The 16,467-nt window shown below is 38.9% G+C and overlaps 1 non-coding gene across 1 annotated transcript; it reads right to left on the reverse strand.

The window, feature by feature from the left end:
* Positions 1-13,534: 13,534 nt before the first annotated feature.
* On the reverse strand, positions 13,535-13,606 carry Trnah-gug (transfer RNA histidin (anticodon GUG)). The gene has a single exon. It is a non-coding gene; the product is annotated as a tRNA-His (tRNA).
* Positions 13,607-16,467: the final 2,861 nt, after the last annotated feature.

Here is a 16,467-nt window from a genome sequence, read left to right on the forward strand (position 1 = left end):
GATCTTCTCATCTTCATGTGCAGTAGTAGTATCTTTGTGGTAAGGCACAGTAATATGCTTATCGGTAATATGCTTATCAGGAATCTTTTTATTAGGAATCTTTTTATGTGATTCAGTCGCATTGACTTTTCGATTAATCCCAATCGTCAGATCTTCACCCGATATTAAAATCTTATTGTTGTAACCTACCACCCCTGTTTTAGTTTTGAGATTCATGTCACTGGGTAACATATAAATGCCCTGTCCAACTGAATAATCAACTTTGCTTGAAGCGTAATTTAATGTATCCTGATAACGTTTAATGTCATCTTGAATATCAACTCTACGGTTAACAATGTCTTCAAAGTTGTTCATAAAAACTCTTTGAGCCGTCAAAGCGCATGAATCATTACCTAAGATAGAAGAACGGGCCGAGGCTTGCGAACTAAGAACAAGATAAGCATATGCCCTAACACTGTCTGAAATCTTTACAAGGCCTATCTTTGTAAAGCCATTAGATTTTTCCACAATCCATCGTGTCACAGAGTCACCCGTGAAATAACTCAGACCCGGTGTTGGATAGTTTTTACGTCTTTTTTGATACGAGCTGAAAAAATATTGACCTCTGTATTTCATAGGATTAGAATCGACGCCATATTCACTACAGATTTTTATAAATTCTTCGTTTGAATAAGGATTTTCATATTGATTAAAACTATCTTCAAAAGGTAGAGGTGTCTGCAAGCGCTTAATGATTCGTCTAATGTGATAATAGACATGAAAACGATATACTGATCTAATCATAGAGCGACCTTCCTTCAGGTGTTTGGAACTGACCCCAAAAGCACTTGAGGCACACCAAGTGGCAAAATTCAGTTCGGTTTGCCATAATTTAAATGGTTGTTCCTGCCAAATTTTCATACGTTGTTCGTTTTGAACCATTACGTAATTAGTAAAAATATTAGGAAGGCTTGCAGGAAAGGAACCGTCCTCAGAGACAACGATCGTTTGTTTGTATAAATCTTTCCCATTCAATATCTGAAGGTCCTGTCCCCCATTCGGTTTATAAGTCGCATTGGGATTGTATTTAAAAATGCTATCCATTCTTTTTACCTTAAATAATGCTACTCTCTAATATAAGAATGTATATCACAATAAATGACGTAAATAGTGAAAAGACAATCTATTTGTCTTACCCCATACAAAACTTGGATGGCTCAAAAGAAATTGCAGACAATGTTACCTATCAAATCACGGCTCCCCTAAAAGTGACTATGTCTGCCAGGGATGGAAAAGCCGAAAAGTTGCTACCACAAGGAAAATACACTAGTAGAGAATTGAAGGCATTTTTAGCAGGCAATGTAGAACTTGCCTTATTAGACAAAGACCCCCGAATAATCAAGACCAATACATTAGCTGAAATAACCAAAATTAATTTGCATCTCTCCGAACTCGACAACACTCAAAATCTTGAGAATGGAAAGCTAAGGGATATTTTACTAACCTTTCCCATCACTAAATATGATGAAGACGTTACACATGTTGAGCCTAAAAATCCTTACTACAAAAAAACTTAAAAAGGGTGTATTTACCTCTCTCACGTTGAAAACCACGGATCAGCATGGTAATGTGATAAAAAATGTGAAAGACGAAGCAATGGGTATTGTCTTTCACATTCGCTAACTGAGATAAAAGTAAAATAAAATAAAAGTAATAACAAACATGGAATACGGAAAAAGGTTAAATCCCGAACATTCACTTAGAACCGCGCGAGGCGTAAAAAGCTCACGTCAAAAAGTAATTGTCACACACAATCCAAGTGAGATTGATCAAAACCAGTTATTGTTGGTTAGGTTTCCTAATTTGGGTAGTGATAATGTTATTATTCCCGGGACGTCGAAACTAAGTTTTGACATTGAACTCGAGTCAAAAGCTGACACAAAAAGAACATTGGTCTCTAATATTGGAAGAGCGATTGTTAAAAAGTTGGCCGTCAAGTTTGAGGGTAGCGAGATTTTGAGCATTGATGACTTTGAGCTTTTTGGGTGCTACAGAGATTAATGGCTAACCAATTCCGAAAAAAGAAATGCAATAAGACAAAGTATAATCTTCGATGAGGGGTGTACAGAAAACTGTATGAAATTGAGGATCAACGCTTCGGATAAAGACACCTCTGATGTCTCGGACAAAGCCATTGCCGATCATACAAAAACAAGTTTATCATTCCTCTCGATTTTGAAATGTTAGATAGCGCGATCCCATATTATCAAGCCGGATTAGGGAATAGGTTATGTTATGAGGTCACATTTAACTACTATAACCGAGTTATTTATTCCAATCCCCCAACATCTGCCGCAGGCCAAAGAGTAGCCCCGGACGCTAAATATAAAATCTCCAACATATCTCTGGAATATGAGATTGTGACACAACCTACCTTGGCCAGATTCATTTCATATGAATACCAAAACATGGCTTTACTCTACGATAGGTTTTTGAGACACAGACAAATTAGGGTAAACAAGTCGGACACTACTTGGAATTGGTCCTTCAATACCCCTTGTAAATTTTTGAAGGGTACATTGGTTTTGTTTGAAGACGAACAAGCCTACAAACGAGATACCGGTAAATTCTACAATCCGAAAATTAAAAAGGTATCTGTCATCGTTGAGGGTAAGCCCAACCAACTTTTTGCCCAAGGGGATGCAGCCGTTTGAACATTACAATGAAATTTGCAAGTATTTTGCCGAAGGAAAACCAAAGGATGACAATGCCAACGAAATCCAAAAACATTTGCAATTACACGATGTAAAAGTCTCCGATTACTTGACGGACAAATATGGTCTGTGGTTAGATTTCAGAACCATAGATGAAAATGCCATGCATGGGACCGGTCGACGTATAGAAAATGCAAGTGAAGGAATCACTTTACAAATTGAAAGGACCGCCGAAACCGCAGGCTCCTTAAACGCCTATATATATCTAATCATGGACGCCCAATTAAACATTCAAAACGGTGAATTTATGTCTGTCTTGTATTAGTAAAATGGCGAAACAAAGTAACACACTTTACATGAAAGAGCCCCACACAGCATTATTCATCAGTCCCACGGGCTGTGGAAAATCTAAACGTGTTGTAAAATTATTAGAAAATGAATACTTTGATCACTTTGATTTCATCGTGATTATATGTCCAACATTAAGATGGAATAAAACATATGGGAACCAAAAATGGTTTTGGACCGACAGCTATGTGATTTTAATTGAGCCGGAAGGTATGTTATATGAATGGATTACGAAAATGGACTTTTTCTGTGCTGGATACAAAACCTTATTCCTGATTGACGATATCATCGCTGATGAAAAATTGGACAAAAAGAGACAGCCTTTACTCGAGTTGGCAATTAGCGGTAGACATCGAAATCATTCGGTATGGTTACTTACACAGTCATACACAGCTATACCTAAAAATTTACGACGGCAAGCTAAAATGTTATATGTGTGGTATCCAAAAGACAGACAAGATCTCGCAACTATTCATGAAGAGAATGATGTCATTGAATCACGATCAGAGATCCAGACGGTTAAGGAAAGACTAAAAGATGGTAAATACACACATTTAGTAATGAGAATGGAACACCCAAGAACGTATGTGATTTGCTGAGCAGGTTGACGTTTTTTGTTACAAGACTCTTGTAACAAAGCTATAAGAATACTATAGGCTCTTGCGAGACTGCTATACAGCAAATTACAGCAAAACTATAAGAAGATAGCAAACTCTTATACAGCAAATTTCAACAAAGTAATAGGAAAATTACAACAGATATAACAAAATGATAAAATATGTCAACTTCATGCTATTGAGCATCCTGTTGAGCTTTTGCTATTTTTGTAAATACCTCTCCTTATTAAAAATGGCGGAAACAGCAATCGATAATTTAATTGGACATGATATTCTGCCCGGGGATGATAAAAAGCAAAAATTGCTTGAGTGTGTGTTAACCGGAAATAGCAAGCTATACCTAGGGAAAATGTACACGGAGGAGCAAATTCAAAAGCTCAAAGATGAACAGGTAAAGAAACTTTTTAGTATCTATGAAGCTAAACTATCGGGTCAGATAGTGAAGTCCCTAGGGCAATCAATCATTCACGTGTATTCTATGGGGGCTTGTGCATTCCTAGGAATAAACAATCAAAATGCATTGAGCAATGACCTGGAGAATGACCCCTTCCTAAACTCTGTCCTTCAAAGATTCACATGCGATTTGTATTATAAATTCGGCTCATTCTTAGCACCAATCAGTGTCAATCTTATTACCGGGAGGCATTATATCAATGGAAGAAATTTAAACACAAATAATATAAATATAACAGATAATAATAAAAATGTCAGAGGAAAAGACTCCCATTCAGGTGACAACGAAGAACCCTAAAAAGGTTGAAGCGGGTAAGAGGTTGGCGGAATACAACCGTAAAAAGCGTGAAGAATTGAAACAAGCGTCTATAACACAGCCACAGCCACGACCAGAAGAGGCAGATTCTACAATCAAACCAAATGAAAAGCCTATGAACTACGCTATAGGTGGAATAATAGGTCTGGGTATAGTTGGTGGCTTTGCTTATTTTGGGTATAAAAAGAAAGACAAAGCGCTATATGCTATAACAGGGCTGAAGGGTGCCCCCTCCCCACCGCAAAAATCTAAAATACCGGTGAGACTGGTTAGTAAACTTGAAATGGAATAAAAGAATAATCCTGCAATATATAATCTCACAATATATAATAACATGGACAAGAAAAGTATCGTCAACGATTTATATCACGCATCGGTCGTCTGCGGTTTCGCTATCGGCTATTCGATTCTAGGAAAAAAGGTGTTAAAAATGTCGCCACCCTCAATTCAAAAGTTTGACTTGGAAGATACCGGAAAACTAGTTGCCATTGTTGCTGCTAGTGAAATCTCAAGGGAATACTTAATTAAGCAAAAGATCATACCTGAAACTATCAATATCTAAATATGGCTTCAATTGCAATGATGTTGGGAGGGGCCTTAGCCAACGCTTTGGCTTTTACGGGCTCAAGCTATCTCTTTTCAAGCTTATCAAAAGACAGAATTGATAAGGAAAGAAAGCGTCATGATTTGGCCATAGAACAATTACAAAAGGCTCAAATCAAATGGCAGCAAAAACGACAAGAGAGAATAGACTTTATTAATAAGCAGCTCAGACTTGAAAAGAAAGCCGAAGGCAAATTCATAGAATTAAACGATACAATGCGCAAATATAGCAGAGTGTTTGGAGATAAACTTGACCCCTTACCCCGGGAACCTGTATTGAGTGACTTTTATACACCGAGTCAGGATCAACATGAAAGGGAGTTGGGGTTTATTACTTTGAGCATGATCGGAATTGGTGGTGCTGTGTGGTATTTTGAAAGATAAACATGGGTAGCACAAAAACTATGTTACATGTATCATGTAACATATGTAACACACACACATACACATACACATACACACACACATATGTGTGTGTGTGAGTGTGTGTAGGAGCATTAGCGCTTTGTCACGAGATAGGTGTATATCAGACCTCCGATTCCAACTATCAAAGCCCACAGGTTTTGACTCAACCAACCCACCACTTCTTTCGCTCGATTGAGTATCCATGACACGATGGATCCTAATATGCTCGGTAGGGCCGCTGCAGCCTTGCCCGCCAACCTCCCTAAGAGAGACCCAAACGCATTCAACTTGTCCTTTATCCATTCCTTTGCACCGCCCTTTTTATCATCACTTTTGTCATGATTTTGTGATTGATCGGTGGATGACCCCCCACCCCCGGGTAGCAAAGCTTCCACAAGGACATCAATAGCCATGCCAAATGCCGTTAGCACGCTGACGACAGTGATACCTTGTTCACGGAATAGTGTTCGTATCTTTTCGGACAGTGTGGTATCTTTGTCAAGGAGTTTAGTAATCGTCTCCTTGATGCTTGTTATTTGACTGTTAAGTTTACCTTTGAGAATATCGATAATCCCTTGCCGACCTTTCAACTCATTTTGCAAACCTTTCAACCTTTCTTTCGCTTCATTTTGTTGTTCCTCGGTCATATTTGGTGTGTTTTCCATCTCTTCCAACTTGTTTTTTTCTCTGTCAATATGCTGTTCGAGCTGAACCTTTTTTACAACTTCATTCTGAAGACTTCCTCGTATGTTTCTCAATGATCTATCCAATCCTAGCAATTCACGCATAGGATATTCAAATAGATCACCGGTCTGGGTTGCTTCATGGTCTACAGATTGTTGTTTGACCAATGAAATTAAATCTTCCGTACTGTTTACCACATCCCCAGATATAGCTTCTAATTCTACATCACTTGCTGTTGTTATTTTAGATGATGAGGGTAGTTCTTCTTGTATTTTGTTTAGCTTAGCTGCCTGTCGGGGCGTAATCTTACCTTTTGGTATGTCAAAGCCTAAATTACGCAGCCTTCTCTTGCCTAATATATTTGCTATTGTATCAGTAGCCCTTAGTCTTCCATTGTTTGTCAATGGTTTGCTACTGTCTTTGTAGTATAGTTCACCATCTCTAATTTCAAACAGGTCGGTATATAACACTTCGGGTTTTGACTGGAATCTTTCAGATAATCTATCATACAGCCCTTCAACTATTTCCTGCAAAACTCTAGTATTCTGACTGAGACCTCCGAATGATGTTTCCTTTTCACCTGATGTATGTATTTGTACGCCTGTACGGTCTCCAGTGGGTATGAGAGGAAGCGTCTCATCTGTTGTCTCATCCGGCCTCCCATGGTCTCCAAAATGGTCAATGTCAACGTCAATGTCTGCCATTTTACTTATTTAGAGGGTAGTTTTCTCTTTTTTAATAAGATAATTTCTCTGTAAAATAAAATGAGTTTTAAGATTTATCCAAAGTTACCCACCGCTCCTGAGTATTCGAGTGAGCAAGACAAGTTTAACACAAGTATAGTGAATTCTCAACTTGAAGAGTTAATAAAATTAAAAAACAAATTCAACACCAAGTATGAGAAATACAACAAAGCACTACACTGGTATTGGTTCAATAGCAACAGGCGCTACTCTTATTGGAATTCCCGTTTCTGTCGGATTAGGTGGTGTGGCCCTATCCGGCTCTATTTTCGCTAGCATTATCACAGCGATGATTAAAAAATATCAAAAGAAACTCGACAAAGCCATGAAATTATATGATGTTGTAACATCTGCGATTGCTGTGTTTGAAACCACCATCTCACAAGCATTGAATGACGGAAAGATTAGCCACAAAGAATTTCAAGCTTTGGGTGGTATATACTACGAAGCTCTGGAAAAGATGACCAGAACAGATAGAAAGATGGTGAGTGAAACACGCAATCAGTTTGAGAAAAGTTTAATGGCGGAAATTCAAAATCTAAAAAAGACGTTAAATCCAGAACAAAGTTCGTAATGTGTGCCTGTGTACCATTCATATATTTGAAAAGTGGTATAAAGAGATATAATCGTAAACATATAGACAAAACAAACAATGGAATTTCCAACAGCTGAAACATTTGAACAAAACATGGAACGATTTATTCCAATCATAAAGTGGAGAGAGCTACCTGAAAACGTGATTTACCTTGTTAAGTCCGTGGGTGTGATAGACACACCTGCGTCCAAGGCCGGGTATGGAACAGCTATGTATGCAGAGTTCCAAGACATAAGAGGAAATATATATAAGACGTGGCTGCCCTCAAAACTTTGCGTTGAATTAAAAGATTATAGTTGGGGCTCTAGGGAAGCCTTTGTTAGATCAAAAGGTCTCACGCGGTTTTTTAATTATGACATTATGTGGCGCGATCGTCCCCTTTTCCCCCAAGACTGAGCCATAGCGGCCTTACCTGCCAGCTGCCCTGCGCGATCCTCGGCACAATCATCTTTACCAGAAACAGGTAAAGATACTTTTTATGTATCGTCCCCCTTTTCACCAACCTTGCACATAATCAGGAGGTAAATCTGTATCTTCAGGTATTAACATCAATTCCTCTTTTACAAAAGCTCGTCTAGGTCCGTCCCGAACATAGTACATTACACGGTTATCGGGTTGCGCTATTACCTCACGCAATCTATATGTGTTTTTTGACCATATTCTATCGGTTGCCCGTCTCCGCCCATCATCATGCTCTTCACCCGGTTGTAGTAAATATCTATACAGGCCATCTTGAGGTAATTCTACCTCAGGCGGATAATTCTCCCGTTTAGCAAGAGGCACCTCTTTCATTTTAATAGCATCTTTTGGTTTCATACCAATCATCTGCGTCTTTGTAGCTTTTAGCCTATCAATCAGTTTAAACAAATGCTTAACTCATGTAGATGATACCTTTTCTGAATCATTCAGTTCTTGGGCATCTTGTATTTTGAATAATTTTCAGCAAGTATCTTGTTCAACGCCTCAACAAAAGCTGTGTGGGTATGCTTATATTTTGTAGTCGCTCTTTTAATTTCAACCTTATGCTTCTCCAACAATTTTGATACATCTGCCTTGAATTCTGAACCGTTATCACATTGGAAAGTTTTCGGATAAGTTAATGGTCCAGCCTTGTAGATGTCTTCAATCATATCGGCAACCTCTTTGGCTTTCTTAGTCCTCAAAGGTCGGGCTACTTTGTATGTGGAAGCAGCATCGATTCCCGACAAAATGTACTTATATTTATTACCATACAGTATGTCACCAGGCATGTACAATAAATCGAATTGATGCAAATCATTAGGAGTAGTAACTTCATAATGTGGTCTTTCAACATGTTTTGGAGCAGGTAAATGTACTTGCCAAAATGCTTGTTTTGATAGCCACTTCTTAATCTCCTTTGGCCTGAAGCCGAATCCTCTTAAATTCTGAACAGCCTTTTGTCCTTTCCATAAATTTTGAGGTTGATAGTAAGTCTCTTGAAGTTTAGAGTTTGACATTTTTTATTTATGCACACCTTTATTTATCTCCTTTTTGTTATGATGTAGCACAACAAAAGTGCCTTAAATGTATTTATTACATATATAAGGAATAAAGATGACTGACAAAACAGAACTCTCGCCAGAGTGCGATACTCCCGTATCAGATAAAATATCCATTTCGAATGCACAAACCTAAATTGATTGAGATGCTTGAAATGAATGATAAGGATCCATCTTATACTCTTGATCTTGATACTAAACAAAAGTGTTTGAGATACAATTCGACCTGGATTCAAAAGAATAGAGAAGCATATCTCGGCTACCATAAACGTTATAACGCTAAGAGAGCCTCCAAAGCAGAATAGAACTCTCTGTTTTTTTGTTACTTAATCTGAGTAACAAAACCTGACGGTGGGGGGTTATCCGAGCTCGGTCTCGGATCTTGGAAGATCTTGGAGGATCTCGGAAAATTGAAAAAAAAAAAGATCTTAAAGAAAGGTAACTGTACTAGTATAATCCAACCATGACTTCGCGAAATACCGTTGTTGAATTGAGAGCTCTCGCTAGAGAACGCGGCCTACGTGGCTACTCAAGATTTAGAAAGGCTGAGTTGATCCAATTGTTAGCACCCCCTCCCGTACCAGCGCCTAGACCCACTAGACCTGTACCAGCGCCTAGACCCACTAAACCTGTACCAGCGCCTAGACCTCCCGTGCCAGCGCCTAGACCTATTATTCATCTGGTAAAAAGCAAGTTGAATGAATGGATGGAATGGTTAATAAATCACGCACCTAAAGGCATTAAGGAGAAAACGACTGAGGCTTTCAGAACCCTGAGGGATAAGGTTCTGGACTTGTATGAAAAGGGTAGAGGAGAGAAAGTGAAAGAGGTGGAAGAGGTGAAGGAGGAGGAAGAGGTGAAAGAGGAAAACCCCTATACCCCTATTGAAGAAGCGTTTGAAGGTTCCTACAAAAGGTTCAAGATAAACCCTGACGGCGGTGGGAAGAATGTCAAGGTCTTTCTCGAAAAGGTCGAGCATGTCGTCAAGAGGTTGATGAGTGACGTGCTCGGGCAGAAGAAGTCATTGAAGACTCAGGCGACCTTGTGTGTGAAGTGGGTAAGGGAGGACACCAGCTCAGCTGATGCCCCGTGTGTACATGTCGATAAAGCTTTCAACAGCTATATGGAGATACTGCACGCCCACGATGACACCCATGATGTTTTCGATCGGATGCGTAACAAGATAATCGAACAGATTGAGAACCCTGCGCTACCCGCCAGCGGGTTCTCAATCGAAAGGATCCTACATATGCATGTGGACTTTCATAAACTGAAATTATCCAGAGGTAGTTCTTACCTGCCGCTGCCAGAGAACTTCAGTGGTAAGCGATCCGTGATTAACCCGCATAACGAGGATGACGAGGACTGTTTCAGATGGGCTGTTATCGCAGCTCTCAATCATGATAAGATCGATAATCATCCTGAACGAATCTCGAACCTTATCAAGCATGACAAGTATAACTGGGACGGTTTATCGTTTCTGATGGCTCTGAACAAGATAGACTTGTTCGAGAGGAGGAACCCTGACGTTGCCGTGCACGTCCTGACAAAGGATGTGGGAGAAGGTATCTACATGTGTCGCATGTCGAAGCATCTGGATCGTAAGGAGACGGTTGTTTTGTTCATGCTACATGAGGAGGAGAAGAGACATTACATCGCCGTTAAGAACTTGAGCGGTGTCCTGAGCAAGGCCAACTCAAAGCATAAAAATAAGGAGTATTATTGCTTGAATTGTCTCTCTGGTTTTCCAAGCGAACAGAAAAGGGATGAGCACTTTGAGTATTGCAAGAATAACGATGCCGCTAAGATTCAACTCCCTGAGGAGGGTAGCACCTTAACCTTCACTGATGGTAAGTTTCAGCTCAAAGCCCCATTCATCATGTATGCCGATTTCGAAGCTTTCACAAAAGAGTTGCCCGAAGAAGAGAGAAAATGCGGATCACCCACCGAGAAAGTTGGTAAACATGTTCCCACGGGTTTCTGTTGTTATAGCAAACATGCTCATGGTGAAGTGCCGGACCCTCTGAAGCTTTACCGCGGTGAGGACTGTGTTCCGCGCTTTGTAGATCATGTAGTTTCTGAGGTGAAAAGGTTATATAACATGTTTCCTCAGAAAGCAATGGATCCACAGACGGAGGAGGAGCGTGACAGTTTCAAGAGAGCCGGGGTGTGCCACATTTGCATGGAAGAATTTAATGACAAGGATGACATCAAGGTTAGGGATCACTGCCATTTCACCGGTAAGTTTCGCGGAGCTGCCCACCGTGAGTGTAATCTCCGATATAAGGTACCCAATTATATCCCTGTCGTCTTCCATAACTTGAGTGGATATGACGCACATCTATTCATCAAAGAGCTTGCTAAACAGCATGGAGAGGAAGGTATAAGCGTCATTGCCGAAAATAAGGAGAAGTATATCGGTTTCTCGATAAATGTCAAGGTTGGTGAATACATTGACAAAAATAGAGAGACTAAAGCCAAAAAGATAAAATTAAGATTCATCGATTCAGTTCGTTTCATGGCTAGTAGCCTGGATAAGTTGGTAAACAATCTCTCTGATGATCAGTGTAAAAATCTTCGAACATTCTTCAATGATGATGAGCAATTCAAAATAATGAGAAGAAAGGGTGTATACCCATATGAATATGTTGATTCATTCGATATGTTTAATGAAACTAGGCTTCCGTCGAAGGATGCCTTCTTCAGCGGGCTGAACATGAGTGACATCAGTGATGCTGACTATGAGCATGCTCAGAAGGTTTGGAGAGTCATGAAGGTTGAAAGTCTTGGTGTGTACCATGATATATATCTCAAGACTGATGTGCTGCTTCTGAGTGATGTGTTTGAGACCTTCAGGGAAACATGCTTGAGAAACTACGATCTAGACCCAGCTCACTTTTACACTGCTCCGGGATTAGCCTGGAGGGCGTGTTTAAAAAAGACCAAGGTTAGTCTAGATTTATTATCGGATATGGAGATGGTCCTGTTCATTGAGAGGGGTATTAGGGGTGGATTGTGTCAAGCTGTCCACCGCTACGCCAAAGCCAACAATAAGTATATGGGGGACAAGTACAACACATCGGAGAGGAAGGAGATGGATAGCTATCTCCAGTACCTCGATGCAAATAATTTGTACGGCTGGGCCATGATTCAGAAGCTGCCGACCGGAGGGTTTGAGTGGGTTGACACCGGTAAACTTTCGCACTTCACACCTGAACTGATTTCGCAATTAGCCGTGGAAAACGGTGAAGAGGGGTACATCCTTGAGGTCAATGTGAGCTATCCACAGGAGCTTCACGATTCTCATAATGATCTTCCTTTCATGCCCGAGAGGAAGGTTATCAATGGGGCCGAGAAGCTGACACCGTGTCTTTCAGACAAGAAGAACTATGTGATTCATATCCGTGCGCTTGCTCAAGCTTTGAATCACGGTCTTGTTCTGGATAAGGTTCATAGGGTCTTGCGATTTGATCAGAGTGCATGGTTGAAACCTTACATCGACTTCAATACACAGCTGCGCACGGAGTCGAAGAATGACTTCGAAAAGGATTTCTTCAAGTTAATGAACAACAGTGTGTTTGGGAAGACAATGGAGAATCAACGTAAGCAAAAGGATATACGTTTGGCCACCAACCAAAAGAATTACGAGAAGATGGTGATGAAGCCCAACTTCAAGGGTAGCACGTGGTTCTCGGAAACACTGATGGGCATAGAGATGTCCAAGATCAAGATCAAACTGAATAAGCCAATCTACCTAGGAATGGCAATTCTCGACCTATCGAAGGGGGTTATGTACGAGTTCCATTACGACTACATGAGACCTAAGTATGGTGAGGATGTAAAACTTTGCTACATGGACACGGATTCATTCGTCTACCACATCAAAACGTATGATTTCTATAGAGATATCGCTGACGATGTGGAGAAGAGGTTTGACACTTCTGGTTACGATATGAAAGATGGCAGACCTCTGCCCATTGGTTTGAATAAGAAGATTATTGGTCTGATGAAGGACGGACTGGGCGGTAAGGTGATGACTGAGTTTGTCTCCCTTCGGGCGAAGACCTACGCTTACAAACAGCTATGTGGTAGGGGGGATAAGAAGTGTAAGGGGGTCAAGAGGTGTGTGGTGAGGAAGACCTTGGGTTTTGATAACTACACGAGGTGTCTGTTCGAGGGTGTAAATGTTTACAGAACCCAAATGACCTTTCGATCCATTATGCATGATATTCACACCATAAAAACAAATAAACTCGCACCCAATGCGGATGATGATAAGCGCATAATTGTGGAAGATGGTATTACCACGTACGCTAGGGGCCATTATAGACACATAGAGGAATGGAGGAACAACAACAACAACAACAACAACATTGTTGTTTTGGAGGGACACAGGGGCTTGGGGGGATATAGGGGAGAAATTGATTGACGATGACGATGACGATGACGATGACGATGATGTGATTGTCCTAAGATCCGCATTTCCCTATCTCTCGTTTTTTGAAAGTTTTTTTTTTTCATATTATAACATATTCCATACGAAAGAAAAATAAAATGTGCCGTGACCAGGATTCGAACCTGGGTTATTGCGGCCACAACGCAATGTACTAACCACTATACGATCACGGCTCTGGCACGGCCCTAGTATTATTACAATACATTAGTTGATAAGGCCCGTGGAAAAATCCAATTAGACAGAAGGATGGACGATGGGAAAGATCTGTCATATAAATTTTATCGACGTCAGCAAATATTTAATTACATTTCACACTGCCTTTTACCAAATAAAATAAATCTGAAAATGTCAAAAAGCTCGTTTAATTCCCAATTTGGCAAAAAATGTTCCGAAATCTTACACAAAATATCAAATGTCAAATTGCACACAAAACTTACACAAAATGTGAAGAAAAGCAGCTTGCAAGGTGTAAAATCTAGTTGATAGAAACTTACAACAACGACTCTCACAAAACCGACATTGTCGGACTTACAGTTACAATACCGAGAGTCACACCATCTTATGTAATTATGTGGAAAACCTTCAATATTTTAAACTGAAGTGTCAAAAGAAGGGTTTGCAGGAGTAACCACATATTTATGAAAATAAGTTCTTTACACATAAACATTGTCTTTTCTTTGATTGCTTATACAACAATATCAAAAAGCCATAGTTTGGAAAACATCAAATTTAAATCTCCAAAAATCATTTATTCGGTTGCATACCATCCTCCCCCTTAAAAATATGCACAAAACGTAAAAATTAACCTGTTATTTTTTTTTTTCTGATGATCCGTAGCTACTGTACTTTACTAAACATTTTAATCTTAAATGTCAAAAAAGCAATGAGCAAGCAGTAAGTTTGGAATAAACAAAGATCATTACTTTGGAAAACATTGTATATGGTCCATTCTCACAAAATCTTACACAAAATGTAAAATAAATCGGTTTTTAGAGAAACAAAAAATCAACAAAAGTCAGTTCATTCAGCATGTTGTATATTGCCATTAACCACAAATTTTCAAGAGGTTATAAAACACATCGAATTATAGTAACATCAGTCATTTCAGTGGATACAGTCCTCACCCGTTAGATTACAAAATATAAAAAACAAGAACAGTTTCATTGAGAACATTTAGTAATTTTAAGAATATTTTTAGATTATTTTTTTAAGTGATATCAAAATCAGTATTTACAATATTTCACCACGGCAAAACGTTTTATATTCACTACATTATGTACGTCACTTAAAGATTTATAGCTAGATAAGCTCAGAACCATAAATTCATCTTAACATTTAGTGGTAGCTCTAGCTAGATACGTTGCTCAAATAGTACCAAAATGGTAGTAGCTAGGTATTAAAAAGAAAAAACAGCAAAATGCGTGTGGTAGCACTCTTGAGACATTCTATTTTAAAAATTTTATATATTGGTGAGTGCCAATGAAACTGAGCGCGATGAAGTTTTGTCCGTATTTTTTTACCAAGAGTTTTACATTATTTTTAGTGCATACTTTTCGTCCCAATGAAATTCTGGCTCGGTTTTAAGCCTATTTTAGCCGAAATTTTTAGGCAGTGGAAAACTGAAGAGGGATGCTAAAATAGCCCGCTCTCACATCCCCTCTTCAAAGATCGCGAATGAGACATTGTTTTTCCGAAAAACAATGTTTGTTACCATGTTGGAAAAAAATAGATGACGTTATTCGGTTCACGATGACGTCATCATATTTCTTATCCTGGAAAATGCTGTGGAACATAAACTTAAGTATCAAAAATGGTTGCAGACGTTTTAAATTTGAACAGAATCCTTGATTAAAGCTTCAAAAGGTTAAAAAATGATTTAAAAAAAGAAGAAATTTTTGTCAGAACTTTTTCCTAAGCACATATACGTGTTAAATGATGAGTCACCTTGGCAACAGCCGTCACGTCACACCAAATTGACTATTCCGAAGACTGTGAGGCAACGTCGCAAATTTTTATCCTCTAAAACAGTATGTTTTAGAAGTTATTACAAAAAAAATTGACAGAGGGAAACTTCTTTACCCCTTCAACCCCTTCCTCCCCACAACCCCCATTCTTCTATCAACTTAAGTCAGATCAATACACACAGGGATAAGCGCAACCACTCAATGTCATTCTAGGGAAAAAGGGCAAGGTTAATGACAGCAAAATTTATATTAAATAGATACAGAACTAATTGCATAAAAAAAACATAAAATACGCAAATAGTTTTTAACATTTCTGTTTTATGCGTCTTTTTATAAAACGCTTATAAGCATTTCTTTTCAAACAAAATATTTTACAGTTATCCCTTTCTAAATTATCATATTGCTTGCAGTTCTTTTTAACGCTGCTTTTCATAGGCCTTTTTCAAAGATTCTATGTAAAAAAATTTTTAAAGCATGTTTTATAATTCGAACATGTGGAAACTTCACACCTGTTGTTTTTTACATCATATTCATCCTATAATCACGTACTATGTTTTCCTATGCTTCTATTTATAGCCGCAATGTTGTATTGAGAAATTCATAACCATATCTGAACGGTAATAACATAAAATCATTTCTTTATGACCTCTTAAAGACACAACGAACATCATTTGCGTAGCATCAATTGGAAATTAGGTGAGAATTGTTCGATATTGTTCTTTTATTGACGGTAATGAGGACAGCTAATTAACATGTCAATAATTAACATCAGGAAGGAAATCCGTATGTTTTTTATTAATTACAACAATATAAAAATACTGTTAATAGCAATGTTGAAAAGTATTGCAAAGCTTAGAAGAAGAGCTTACAACTGAGTTGATATCCCAAATGGAATCGTGGTGGATTTTACCATTGTTTGGTATGCTGGTTATATCAATTTGCGGTGTAGTTCCTTTGCCTCATGGTGCCAAAGGACGACCAGCGGGAATTCATAAGCCATGTGGCGGAAAAAACAACAGCTATGGTTTTTGCAGTGACGGGTTAGAATGCAAGCTTAATGATGAAGACGA

The sequence above is a fragment of the Hydractinia symbiolongicarpus genome, chromosome 6 (assembly GCF_029227915.1).
Source record: "Hydractinia symbiolongicarpus strain clone_291-10 chromosome 6, HSymV2.1, whole genome shotgun sequence".
Taxonomy (NCBI): domain Eukaryota; kingdom Metazoa; phylum Cnidaria; class Hydrozoa; order Anthoathecata; family Hydractiniidae; genus Hydractinia; species Hydractinia symbiolongicarpus.